Genomic DNA, 14252 nt, shown 5'->3' with positions numbered 1-14252 from the left:
AAGGTAATAGAAATATTTGTGCAGGGATATGGACAGTTAGAGGCAGAAGACATGGAAGGTAATATAAAGTGTTGGGACTCTACTACAAATTATCATTTGTTTAACCCTACAATTTTTTGCAGAACTAAGGATTATCTTTCTATTTGCCATGTTGTCATATTTTTTGGTTACTAAAATAAGATAAAAAGTAGTCAACAACATTAAATGCTGCTTTCCCAAACATCTGATAACATAGAAAGTTTATCTCTCTAAACTGAATCATAAAAGTGCTGAGAACTATTTCTGTACTTCATGGAAATTAAGTAGGAACAAAAGTATTCTTAGCCAGGCATTGGTGGCGTACCCCTTTAATCCCAGCACTTAGGAGGCAGAGGCAGGCGGATCTCTGTGAGTTCGAGGCCAGCCTGGTCTCCAGAGCGAGTGCCAGGATAGGTTCCAAAGCTACACAGAGAAACCCTGTCTCAACAAACCAAAAAAAAGTATTCTAAGAGAAAACTATGTTCATAATACTCATGAGATTGCTTTTAGAAACTAGACTGCCATGCCTGAGTTGCATTTTTGCCCTACCATTTGGGAGTTTGTGATTCAATTGTCTATCAACTCTCTGAGTCTCAATGTCCATATATATATATATATATATATATATATATATATATATATATATATTGGATAATATTCTTAAGTATTTAAACCTACAGATATTTCTTTATGTTTTTAAGGTTAAGCATTACAATAATTATCAACTGAATTTAGTTCTTTTAATTTTCACAGTAAACTTGTAAAATATATATTCTGAAATATGTCACCATAAAATTTGGAGAAAATTTCCAGGTGCTGGTGGTGCATGCCTTTAATCCCAGTACTTGGGAGTCAGTGGCAGGCAGATCTCTGTCAGTTCAAAGCCAGCCTGGTCTCCAGAGTGAGTGCCGGGATAGGCTCCAAAGCTACACAGAGAAACCCTGTCTCAAAAAACCAAAAAAAAAAAATGGAGAAAATTAAATTATGAGTATTACATTAGTTAATTTAAGTACATGCCATCGAACAATGTCTGACATATAAAAAGCACTGAGTAAGTGTTAGCAATTATCATTATTATGAATAATGTGTGTTCAGTGTTTTGGATTGTATAAAGATACAATATATTTATTTTCAAAATATTGCAGAAAAATAAATCATTCACAAGAAAATAATGAAATAGTAATCGTTGTTATTTTACTTGTCAAATGGAATGTATCTTAATCTAGAAGTTTATCTTACATTATTCAAATCACAACTTGTCTTATATATTATTTACTTTTAATTTAATATGTAACATATATAATATGACATACCTATGTGAATTTTGCAATATTTCAAAACCTAATACCACTGAATTCTAATTTCTACTTCTCTTTCAGCAATGTACTGTACAGAAAATATGAATATATGTATATATATATATATATAATGGAGTAATAAAAAGAAAATGATATATATCGTGAAGATGGCTCAGCAGAGAAAATGTGCTTGCAGATTCCTGAGGACTTGAATTCCAACCCCAGACCCCATGTGATAGAGTTTGCATATGTCCAAAAGTTGTTGCCTGACTCCACATGCATTGTGGCATGTGTTGCCCCCACCACACACATGCATTTTTTGAAATCAAAACTAAAACTTCTAAACACCACTGAAATGTGTCATTCTATTGCAATATTTTTATCAAAACAAACAAACTACTATAATTTAAAAATCTCCCAGACCAGTGAGGTAAAGGTGACTAACTGTCAGGTAAAGGTGACTAAATGTAAGCATGATGGTCTTAATTCAATTCCCACGACCCACCTGGTGTAATCTATTATTTAAAGATGTCCTCTGACTACCACCCATGCTCCATGGAAGTAATGGGTGTTTGTGCAAACATAAGGAGAAGACAGATGGATGGATGGATAGATAGAAAGATAGATAGATAGATGGATAGATAGATAGATAGATAGATAGATAGATAGATAGACAGAATAGTGAATAAAAAAGTCATACCAGATAAGAGAAACTTCATCCTGCAGCAAATGGGAAAAAATAAAGACCCACAGCTAGGCATTTACACAGAGAGTGACCTTGGACCACCTAACCCTCAACAGGGTATCTCCATCAAATCCTTTCTCCTCAGAGCTCAGGGAACCCTGTGGAAGTGGATGCTGAAAAAATGTAAGAGCCATAGGCCATGGAGTACACCAAGAAACAAGCCCTCTAAGTCAAATATATGGACAAAGTTTGTGTGAAATCACAGACTGAAGCAGAAAGCAGAGATGTTCTCTATATGCATTCCACATTAGTGTTTCATGGGACTCCTGAGTGTGCAAAGCAAGTGGTTTTCTGATTCTTAGATCTTTTCTTGGACTGTTTTCCTTCTATTGGTTTGTCTTGTCCAAATTTGATGCCAGGGTTTCTGACCTATCTTAGTATATTTTATATTGTTATTTTTTAAATGATTAATTGAAAATCTAGCCACTAGAACGAAGATTAACAATGGAAAGAAATGTCATTTGTACATGTCAGGAGAGAGAAACTCAGTTTTCTCCAATAGAATGGCACTGGGTATATAAAGCACTCCAAGGCAGGTCTCCTGCTTAGGAGTAGGTGACTGATATAATAGAATCCACAGTTTTTCTTTGTATGTGTGTGATTTAACTCGGTTACAGTTTGGTGGGGTTTTTTGTTTGTTTTTGTTTTGTCTTCTTTTGGGGTGTGTTGTTTTATATAGTTTCCTTAGTTCTATTTTTGCTGTTGTTATATTGGGTTTTTGTTTGCTTGTTTGTGTAAAAAAAAATTAAAGTTGGTGGGTATAGATGGGGAAAGGATCTGGAAGGACTTGAGGGAGGTGAAGCATATGATCAACTTATACTGAAACTGAAATTTTGTTTTGAATACATAAATATAAAAATGTGATGGTTATCTTAACTGTGAATAATTATTATAAAACATATAGGTTCCACTTCTACACATTCCCAGCAAGTAAAAAAGAAAACACTGATTAAGACACAAGAAAAAATGTGGATCACATTAATACATCAGAATATAATCTACAGCTGATCAAAAAGGCACACTCCTTGACTCTGAGCACTCAGGTGGATGACTGTGAGTTTGAGGCCAGCCTGCTTTACAGAGTGAGTGCCAGGACAGACAGGGATGCATAGAGACACCTTGTCTTGGAAACGAAAAAAGAAATATCTACTATAGGTGTGTAGAAGTCCAGGAAATCATGATCAATTGACATATGTGCTGTTGCTGTGAGACATTGACAGACTCCCTTTACCTCGTCCAATGAGGCAAAGTCAGAATCCCCCTCTATGGTACTTTCTGCTGTATAATACCATATTCCCATATCTAGCATTTAACAAAATAGAAAACTTGTGGTGCTTTATGATCATTTTGACTAAACAAAAGTGAAGAAGCTCTAGTTTTCTGAACACAATCTCCGCAGATTTTTTAACAACCCCTAGATTATCCAAATCTTGCGAGATTCTCCTTTCTCTTCAGAGATCCTCCTTTCTCTCTCGAGATCCTCCTTTCTCTCGGGTAGTCCTCCTTTCTCTCGGGTAGTACTCCTTTCTCTTGGTTAGTCCTCCTTTCACGCGGGTAGTAATCCTTTATCTCGTGTAGTCCTCCTTTCTCTTGCGAGGTCCTTCTTTCTCTTGTGTGGTCCTCCTTTCTCTCTGGTAGTCCTCCTTTCTCTCGGGTAGTACTCCTTTCCTTGGGTAGTACCCCTTTCTCTCGAGAGGTCCTCTGTAGGGGAAGCTGTAGCCACGCATACTTAGGGGCTGGCTACAGGTATGCCTGGCCATGCTTGTGAGGGCGTGGTCAGAGTGATGTAGTGTGACTGCGTTTGTGGTTTCGGTTTCTCTTTGGTACTTGCTGTACAGACTGCTGCCACGCTGGCTGGCTAGGTCGCTCTGTAAGTAAGGCTTTTCCCTATTAAATACCCTTTTATTTCTACCTGACTCCATATTGGTAATTTCTCACTATATCTAGTTGTCAGAAGCGGGATATTGGAAACCTACACCCCATTTGCGACAAGCTGTGGGTTCTATCGGGCCCGTGGCCTAGGCCCAGAAAGCATCCTCTCTCCACAGGTGCTCCCGGCTAGCAGCCGACCCGCTACCGCTGAGCTGCTCAGAACCATCCACCCAGCCTGGAGACAGTTTCTAGCTGCCTAGAGTTGAGGTAGGCCTCGGCTTTCAGCAGAGGCTTCCCCTGGACGCTGCTTCAGGAAAGCCTTATTTGTTTCAGTGGTTGCAGCCGCAAGGCCGTATACTCTCTAAGATAAGCGCAGACGCTTTTGTGACCTCTCTCCACTGCTGACCAATTGCTGCCAAACGCCGTGGAATAACTGAACACCTGTGCTACCTGCTGGTCAAATATATTTACTGCATCTGGAGTAGAAATCAGGTAAAATTATTGCTGAATATTTATCATTTGCTAAAATTGGTAATATTTTTGCTTATTACATGAATTCACTGTTTGAGGAGGATGTTAATGTGCCAATTACTGGCCTATATGCCATAATGGCAGTTAGCTTGCTGGTACAAATAGTATTACTAGCCAGAGGACTCAGGAATATGGATAAGGATAACCTCACCACCTACTTACAGGAAATAACAGCTTTACGCAGTGAGGTTTTGGAGAACAGATTAGGTCAGACCACAATTGTGCAGCAAGTGGAACAGAAATTGGATGATAAGCTTGGCTCTGTGTCCAATACACTGAAGATAGAGCTGTCTGATGAGATGCAGCATATTTATGATAAGATAAACACAGAGAGATCCTCCATGTCTGAGGCCTTAGAGGCTAGGCTATCAGAAGACCATGACCAGCTAAAGAATATCTGTACCCAGCTAGAAACTCAGATAGGTAATGTTACTCATCAACTAGATGCAACGGTGCAAAATGCCCAGCATAGGGTTGAAGAATTGGACAATGCCATTCAATCAGTTATTGAAGCATCCAAGGTAGCAGATCAGAAATTTGAGTCTAGATTTGAATTTTTGGAAGATAATTTACAGTACAGGGCTGACAGATTACATAGGTCCATACGGTAGATTGCTGAGGACTCAAAATCAGTAAATCATGACCTCGAATCTAGACTCCAATACCTAGAAGGCAGTTTCCATGCCATCCAGATGGTGCCTAAGGATGATTGTATTAAAGATCTAGAAAAATATGTAGATGAGCAGTTAGAGCAATTTACAGATTCACTAACGTGCTTGGAATCTTTTATGATTAAGGAGATTGAAACTTTTCAAAAGGATATCATTGCTAGGCTTAAAGATCATTGGGATGCCGCAGAAGCAGAATCACTCCAATCCCAGGCACCTACTCCAACCAGGTATCATGACTATTCTTCTAAGGTTGTTACTCATACACCATGAGTGTATCCAGCTACCATGGTAGAAAAGCCAGCTTCTAAGAAACCCTCATGGACGGATGGCTTATGAATGGCAACCTATACAGCTGAAGGATCTTAAGAATATTAAAGAATCAGTTGTCTCATATGGTCTCCATAGCCCATATGTAAAACAGCTATTACATTCATGGGCAACCTTTAACAGGGTGACACCCACAGATTGGGAATGATTGGTAGCAGCTGTACTTGAGAATTCATGCCAAATCCAGTGGAAGGCATTAGTAAGGGAAGAGGCAAAGCTCCTTGAGCATCAGGGCATAAAGGAAGGTTTTGAAGCCCCTCTAGATAAGCTTCTTGGTCAGGGTATTTATGCTGACCCACAGATTCAGGCTGAATATGATGACAATATACTGTCTCTATGCAGGAAAGTAGCATTAAATGCCTGGGATAAGGTTCGTGAGCCAGGAGAATGCCTAGAAGCTTATACCAGAATAGAACAGGGACCTACAGAACAGTTCCAGGACTTCTTACAAAGGTTAACTAGGGCAGTAGAATTACAGGTAACAGATCCAGAAACAAGACAATCAATTATATATACTATAGCTTATGAGAATGCAAATCCAATATGCAAAAGAATACTTTTGTCTTTAAAGATCAGATCAGCTCCGCTAGAAAAATGGGTTTTATATGCAGCCAACATTGACTATAATGTGCAAGATACTGGAGCTTGGGTAGGAGAAGCCACCTTCAAAGGTTTAAAAAGGCAACAGGAAACTAAAAGTTCTAGAGGTGAGGATGTAAGCGCTTGGCAAGCAGAAGCACCTTAGAGAGGTCAACATAGGTACCAAGAGGCTAGAGGTTACTACTACTATGAACCACAACCTTGGGGAGGAAGAGCCTTCCCCTGGAGACCACGAAGGCGCCAGGAACCTAGATGTTTCAACTGTGGTAGAATGGGACATATCAAGAGAAATTGTAGACAAATGAATTCTAACAATGCCTCATATGGAAGGCCACTGCCTTCTGGATTGTGTAGAAGATGTGGTAAGGGCAGACACTGGACTAATGAATGTAGATCGACCAGGGACACACAAGGAAACCCGTTAAGGTCGGGAAACCTCGAGGGGGGACTCAAGAAGGCCCACACATCGAGAAAGGTCGGGTCATTCCCAGTAGCAGTGGGAGACAATCTCTCACAGGAACAATAGATAGTTCTTTGCCTATTGTGAAAAATGATACTGGTCTAGATGGTAGTTTGACTAGTGATGAAAAATCAAGTGTGAATGGACAAAATGAGAAATGCATATTTTGGCAAGCTTCTATTAATGATAAAAGGCCTCAGTTTAAAGTGAAAATTAATAATAAAGTTATTTCTGGCTTAGTGGACACTGGGGCGGATGTAACTATTATTACTCAAAAGTCTTGGCCTCAGAAATGGCCTCTTAGGGAGGCAAATGTACAATTTTTAGGAATTGGAACTCTATCTAGAGTTCGACAGAGTGTTAACTCGGTGGTCTGCATTGGACTAGAAGGACAAAAAGGGATACTGAAACCATATGTGACAGATATAGCTATAAATCTCTGGGGTCATGATCTCTTACAGCAATGGAATACTCAGATTAATATTCCTCCAGTGTCAGATACAAATTATGTACAATCTTTAGATAGTAGAAAAGATCTGGTAAGATACTATGGAAAACGGTTACCAACCATCAATGCTGTACAGAAACTAGGTACAAATGATGGACCTTCAGAGGAGCCCAAGGCCCTGCCATTGAAGTGGCTTACAGGTGAACCAGTTTGGGTAGGACAATGGCCTATGACCTCTGAGAAGCTAGAGGCTTTAGAAAAGTTAGTACAGGAACAGCTAGACGCTGGACATATAGAGGACTCTACCAGTCCTTGGAATTCTCCCTTATTTGTCATCAAAAAGAAGTCAGGTAAGTGGAGAATGCTGACAGACCTGAAAGCTATAAATGAGGTAATTCAACCAATGGGCTCTCTGCAACCTGGAATGCTATTACCTTCCTTAATACCTAATGGATGGCCTATCATAGTCATTGATCTTAAAGACTGTTTCTTTACAATAGTGTTTCAGGAAAATGATAGACAAGAATTTGCATTTACTGTACCAACTCTTAATAATTCACAGCCAGTTAGGAGATATCAGTGGAGAGTTTTGCCACAAGGAATGCTAAATAGTCCTACTTTGTGTCAGCACTTTGAACAGCAACCTTTGGAAATAATTCGTAAAAAATTTTCACAATCTCTTGTTTATCATTACATGGATGACATTCTTTTATCAGATTCTAATAAGGAAACTTTGGAACGTATGTTTGAAATGGTGAAGGAAGTTCTGCCTCGTTGGGGATTACAGATTGCCCCAGAAAAGATACAAAGAGGAGATTCTATTAACTATTTAGGTTACAAGATAGACTTACAAAGAATCAGACCTCAAAAGGTACAAATTAGGAGAGATCGGTATCAAACTCTTCTCTTCAGAAATTATTAGGGGAAATTTCTCAATTGCAGACGATTATTGGTGTAGAAGGGCATGACTTAAAGCATTTAAAAATGGCCCTTAAAGGTAATAAGGACCTAAACAGTCTGAGAATATTATCTGCTGAGGCAGAAAAAGAGTTACAATGGGTAGAAAACAGAATATTGGATGCGCATGTAGATCAGATAAACCTCGATTTAGACTGTATTCTGGTTATCTTGCCATCCAGAGAATACCCTTCTGGAATTCTGATGCAAAGGGAAGACACTATATTGGAATGGATATTTCTGCCACATAAACAGAATAAAAAATTAAAGACATATATAGAAAAGATTTCTGATTTGATTTTAAAGGGTAAATTAAGACTTCGTCAGCTGACTGGAAAAGATCCAGCAGAATTATAGTACGTTTAACTAATGAAAAAATTTCCTCCTTGTGGAAGGATAATGAATATTGGCAAATAGCTCTTACTGATTTTTGGGGACAATTTGCAACAACTATCCCAAAACTGACAGAATTAAATTCATAAAAAATACAGTCTGGATTCTTCCACGTATTGTAAGACAAACTACTGTTTCTGGAGTTCTTACCTTCTACACTGATGCCAACAAATCAGGTAAGGCAGGTTATAAAGCAGGTGAGGTAAGTAAAGTAGTTCAAAGTTCATATACATCTGCACAGAAGGCAGAATTATATGCAATTCTCATGGTACTTAAGGATTTTACAGAACCTCTTAACATAGTTACTGATTCTCAATATTCAGAGAGAGACGTGTTACACATTGAGACTGCAGAATTTGTTCCTGATAATACAGAATTAACTTCTCTGTTTTTACAATTACAGGAAACTATCAGAAACAGAAGTAATCTATATATATATATATATTACACATAACAGATCCCATATGGGTCTGCCTGGCCCACTAGCACAAGGCAATGATGAGATTGATCGTTTATTTTTTGGAAGTGTGCTAGAAGCCTCAGAATTTCTTAAGAAACATCATGTAAATAGCAAAGGTTTGAAAAAGGACTTCTCCATCACTTGGCAACAAGCCAAGGAGATAGTGAAATACTGTCCTACTTGTTCCTTTTATAATCAAACTCCATTGCCAGCAGGTTGTAATCCTAAGAGCATTTGGAGAAATGAGGTTTGGCAGATGGATGTCTTTCCAAACTTTGCAGAGTTTGGAAATTTGAAATATGTGCATCATACTATAGACACATTCTAAGGGTTCCAATGGGCTACTACTGCTCTTAACTCTGAAAAAGCTGATTCTGTTATTACACACCCTCTAGAGGTGATGGCAGTTACGGGTATACCTGCACAAATAAAAACTGACAATGCTCCAGCATATGTCTCTACAAAACTGGAACAATTTTTCAAATATTATAACATAAAGCATGTTACTGGTATACCACACAATCCTACAGGACAAGCAGTGGTTGAGAGATCTAATAGAACACTTAAGGAGATGCTCAACAAACAAGCTTGGAAGACTAAACCCCCCAAACATAGGTTACATAATGCTTTATTAACTAAAGTTAATAAACTAAACTTTCTTAATGCCAATGAAAAAGGACAAACAGCTGCAGAAAGACACTGGAATACGGAAAAAACTGCTGAACTCAATCAGCCGGTATACTTCAAAGATGTACTAACCTCTGTATGGAAACCAGGACATGTGTTATGTTGGGGTAGGGGTTTTGCATTGGTTTCTACAGGAGAAGAAAAACTTTGGATACCATCAACGTTGATCAAGATTCGAGTAGAAAAGGAAAAACATCTCGATGAGGATAAATGACAGGTATTCTACTAAGGTATATCTTATAAACTAAATAGAAACCTCCCAAAGGAAAGGGAAGTGTTTTGCTTTTATCTTCACAGGAAGACTCATCTTCAGAAGGCAAAGGACACTGCATGGGTAGATACTTAAGAAGAGAAGGTAGCTATAACCATCAAATAAAAGGAATGTGTCATATGGAAAACTTTACAGCTGTCTCTCAGAGAACTCTATTTCTCTTCATTTCCTAGTCCCTATTCAATTAAACCAATGCTGGATTTAGAGGTGGATTTGGCTTTCTTCCTCTAAAATCCAAGCATGTTATTTAACTAAACTTTAGTGTTTCTGTGTTGTATCAAGAAGCCAATTGATGTAATACAGAATAAAAGAAGAATTTGGGGACTGTCTTTGTCTTTTCTTGGATCTTTCTCTCTAGGTGTACACCCTCTCATAATTGTTATGCTCTCATGGTTGCATTCCCCAGCATGTGTACATACACAAGTAAACATTTCTCTGCTAACTGTTTATGTTTGAGTCTCACACAGCCAATGAATACATGCCTGTCAGCAATCCCTAGACACCCTGGAAAGAAAATGGGCCACACCTCCTCGACTGCACTGGATCCAACTTGCTCCATTTCAACTGACACTCTTGCCAGAGCTTTGGGTACTGACTTCAATCAAGTTGAGGATTTCAAATGAGATCTTCAAGCAAGTGAATCCCATCAAACATGGACTGGATACAATCCATTCAAGACTTTTTACTACACAAATATTTTCTTCCTACAGGACCCCACATGACTATCATCATCCCATTTCAGCAGGAAGTAACTCGGAGGATGCTACACCCCCTTGCCCCATTGTTGTCACTTAGGATAGTGTATATACCTAGCTAGGGATAGCTTCCTATTGTTTATGGTTGGGATTGGAAGGAGGTGTTCAGGCTTGGCCACCACTTTCAGATAACTTTAGGATTTAGTTAAAATAGTTAGGATGTGACATAAGCAGATTGTTGTATCTTCTTATATTTTACCTTTATGATTGTTAATTTTGGATACTTTGAACTGTTAAGGTTTAATCCTCTTTTAGACTAAAAGGGGAATTGTGGGGGAAGCTGTAGCCACGCCAACTTAGGGGCTGGTTACAGGTGTGCCTGACCACTCTTGTGAGGGCGTGGTCAGAGTGACGTAGTGTGACAGCGTTTGCTCTTTCAGTTTCTCTTTGGTATTTGCTGTATGGACTGCTGTCACGCCGGCTGGCTAGGTGGCTCTGTAAGTAAGGATTTCCCTATTAAATACCCTTATATTTCTACCTGACTCCATAATGGTAATTTCCACTATAGTCCTCCTTTCTCTCATGTAGTCATCCGTTCTCTCGGGTAGTCCTCCTTTCTCTCGTGTAGTCCTCATTTCTCTCAGTTAGTCCTCCTTTCACTTGTGTAGTCCTCCTTTCTCTCAGGTAGTCCTCCTTTCTCTCCGGTAGCCCTCTTTTCTCTAGTGTAGTCTTCCTTTCTCTCATGTAGTCCTATATCTCTCAGGTAGTCCTCCTTTCTCTCCTGTCGTCCCCCTTTCACTCGTGTATTCCTCCTTTCTCTTGGGTAGCCCTCTTTTCACTAGTGTAGTCCTCATTTCTCTCATGTTGTCCTCATTTCTCTCAGGTAGTGCTCCTTTCTCTCATGTAGTCGCCCTTTCACTCGTGTAGTCCGCTTGTCACACATGTAGTCCCCCTTTCCCTCGTGTATTCCTCCTTTATCTCATGTGGTCCTCCTTTCTCTTAGGTAGTTCTCCTTTCTCTCATGTAGTCCTCCTTTCTCTCAGGTAGCCCTCCTTTCACTTGTGTAGTCCTCCTTTCTCTCGTGTAGTCCTCCTATCTCTCGGGGAGTACTCCTTTCTCTCCTGTGGACCTCCTTTTTCTCAGGTAGTCCTCCATTCTCTCAGGTAGTCCTCCTTTCTCTCGGGTAGCCCTCCTTTCTCTCAGGTAGTCCTCCTTTCTCTCATGTTGCCCTCTTTTCACTAGTGTAGTCCTCATATCTCTCATGTAGTCCTACTTTCTCTCAGGTAGTGCTCCTTTCTCTCGTGTAGTCCCCCTTTCACTCGTGTAGTCCTCCATTAACTCGTGTAGTCCCCCTTTCACTCGTTTACTCCTCCTTTCCTCATGTGGTCCTCCATTCTCTTGGATAGCACTCCTGTCTCTTGGGTATTCCTCCTTTCTCACGGGTAGCCCTCCTTTCTCTGGGGTAGTCCTCCTTTCTCTCCTGTGGTTCAGCTTTCACTCAGGTAGTCCTCCTTTCTCTCGGGTAGTCCTCCGTTCTCTCGGGTAGTCCTCTTTTCTCTAGTGTAGTCCTCCTTTCTCTCAAGTAGACATCATTTCTCTCATGTAGTGCTCCTTTCTCTCGGTAGTCCTCCTTTTTCTTGCGATGTCCTACTTTCGCTTGGGCAGTCCTCCTATCTCTCGGGTAGTCTTCCTTGCTCTCGTGTGGTCCTCCTTTCTCTCTGGTAGTACTCCTGTCTCTCGTGTAGTACTCCTTTCACTCAGGTAGTCCTCCTTTCTCTCAGGTAGTCCTACTTTCACTTGTGTAGTACTCCTTTCTGTCGTGTAGTCCTCCTTTCTCTCAGGTATTCCTCAATACTCATGTAGTCCTTCTTTCTCGGAGGTAGTCTTCCTTTCTCTCCTGTGGTCCTCCTTTCTTTCTGGTAGTCCTCCTGTCTCTCGTGTAGTCCTCCTTTCTTGCGATAGAGCTCCTTTCTCTCGTGAAGTCCTACTTTTACTCAGGTAGTCCTCTTTTCTCTAGGCTAGTCCTCTTTTCTCTTGGGAAGCACCCCTTTCTCTCGGGTAATCCTCCTGTCGCTCGGCTAGCCCTCCTTTCTCTTGTGAGGTCCTCCTTTCACTCAGGCAGTCCTCCTTTCTCTCGTGTGCCCCTCCTTTCTCTCAGGTAGTACTCCTTTCATATGTGTAGTCCTCCTTTCTCTCGTGTAGTCCTCTTTTCTCTCGGGTAGTCCTCCTTTCACACGTGTGGTCCTCATTTATCTCAGGTAGTCCTCATTTCTCTCAGGTAGTCCTCATTTCTCTCAGGTAGTACTCCTTTCACTTGTGTAGTCCTCCTTTCTCTCGGATAGTCCTCCTTTCTCTCCTGTGGTCCTCCTTTCTAGAAAGTAGTCCTCCTTTCACTAGTGTTGTCTTCCTTTCTCTTGTGTAGTCCTCCTTTCCTCAGGTAGTCCTCCTTTCTCTCCTGTGATCCTCCTTTCACTCAGGTTGTCCTCCTTTCTCTCAGGGACTCCTCCTTTGTCTCAGGTAGTCCTCCTTTCACTTGTGTAGCTCTCCTTTCACTTGTGTAGTCCTCCTTTCTCTCATGTGGTCCTCCTTTCTCTAAGGTAGCACTCCTTTCTTCTGGGAATTCCTCCTTTCTCTCGTGTAGTCCTCCTTTCTCTAGTGTAGTCCTCATTTCTCTCATGTAGTCCTCCTTTCTTCTGGGAATCCCTCCTTTCTCTCATGTAGTCCTCCTTTCTCTAGTGTAGTCCTCATTTCTCTCATGTAGTCCTCCTTTCTTCTGGGAATTCCTCCTTTCTCTCATGTAGTCCTCCTTTCTCTAGTGTAGTCCTCATTTCTCTCATGTAGTCCTGCTTTCTTCTGGGAATTCCTCCTTTCTCTCGTTTAGTCCTCCTTTCTCTAGTGTAGTCCTCATTTCTCTCATGTAGTCCACCTTTCTCTCAGGTAGTTATCCTTTCACTTGTGTAATCATCCTTTGACTTCTGTAGTCCTCCATTCTCTCGGGTAGCATTCCTTTATCTCAGGTAGCAACCTTTCTATTGGATAGTCCTCCTTTCTCTTGGGTAGCCCTCCTTTCTCTCGTGTAGTCCTCCTTTCTCTCATGTAGTCCTTACTCTCAGGTAGTCCTCCTTTCTCTCGTGTAGTCCTCCTTTCACTTGTGTAGTCCTCTTTTGACTTGTGTAGTCCTCCTTTCTCTAGTGTAGTACTCCTTTCTCTCCTGTGATCCTCCTTTTACTCAGGTAATCTTCCTTTCTCTCAGGTACTCCTCCTTTCACTCAGTTAATCCGCCTTTCACTTGTGTAGTTCTCCTTTCACTTGTGTAGTTCTCCTTTCTCTCATGTGGTCCTCCTTTCTCTAGGGTAGCACTCCTTTCTTCTGGGAATTCCTCCTTTCTCTCATGTAGTCCTCCTTTCTCTAGTGTAGTCCTCATTTCTCTAAAGTAGTCCTCCTTTCTCTCAGGTAGTCTTCCTTTCACTTTTGTAGTCCTCCTTTCTCTCGTGTAGTCCTCCATTCCTCGGGTAGTCCTCCTTTCTCTCCTGTGGTCCACTTTTCTCTCGGGTAGTCCTCCTTTCTCTCAGGTAGTCCTCCTTTCTCTCAGGTAGTCCTCCTTTCTCTCAGGTAGTCCTCCTTTTTCTCACGTAATCTTCCTTTCACTTGTGTATTCGTCCTTTCTCTCGAGTAGTCCTCTCTTCTTTCAGGTAGACCTCCTTTCTCTCCTGTGGTCCTCCTTTCTCTCATGTAGTCCTCCTTTCTCTCAGGTAGTCCTCCTTTATCTCAGGTAGTCCTCCTTTTTCTCAGGTAGTCCTCCTTTCTCTCAGGTAGTCC

The sequence above is a fragment of the Cricetulus griseus genome, chromosome X (assembly GCF_003668045.3).
Source record: "Cricetulus griseus strain 17A/GY chromosome X, alternate assembly CriGri-PICRH-1.0, whole genome shotgun sequence".
Lineage (NCBI taxonomy): Eukaryota > Metazoa > Chordata > Mammalia > Rodentia > Cricetidae > Cricetulus > Cricetulus griseus.
The sequence above is the reverse complement of the archived record's forward strand: the minus strand, read 5'-3'. Positions refer to the sequence as shown.